Below are 439 nucleotides of genomic sequence, written 5' to 3'. Positions count from 1 at the left end.
CCCCAGCTCTGCTGTGTCCTTCCATTCTCCATATCCCCACAGAGATGGATTTTGTTCCTTCCCTGCCCAGGTGTCCTGCTGGCACCCCTCTGCCTCCCCCCGCCACATTAAACCTCCTGCACATCCCCCAGATTTAGGCATAATACCCGCTAATTACAAAAAACTCTACTGACAGACAGGACGGTCTGTAGTGGCAAGGCGAGGATTAATATAGCAGGGGATATAAGAAATTAATTAGTTTCAGGCAGACAATGTTGGCACCTCCAGTCAGCCTGATTTATTTCCCGTGGCTGGTCTATTTTTGGCAAACGGAGAATGTTTGGCTAAATATAAGACAATAAATAGCTGGAATTGATGGCGAAGCTGCTGCTGCTAAATACATAACCCCGGCGGAGTGACAGAGACTGACGTTTCCAAGGGCCGCGGGCAGCCCCACGGT

This window comes from Calidris pugnax, unplaced genomic scaffold (genome assembly GCF_001431845.1).
Source record: "Calidris pugnax isolate Ruff unplaced genomic scaffold, ASM143184v1 scaffold215, whole genome shotgun sequence".
NCBI lineage: Eukaryota > Metazoa > Chordata > Aves > Charadriiformes > Scolopacidae > Calidris > Calidris pugnax.
This window is presented reverse-complemented; position numbering follows the sequence as displayed.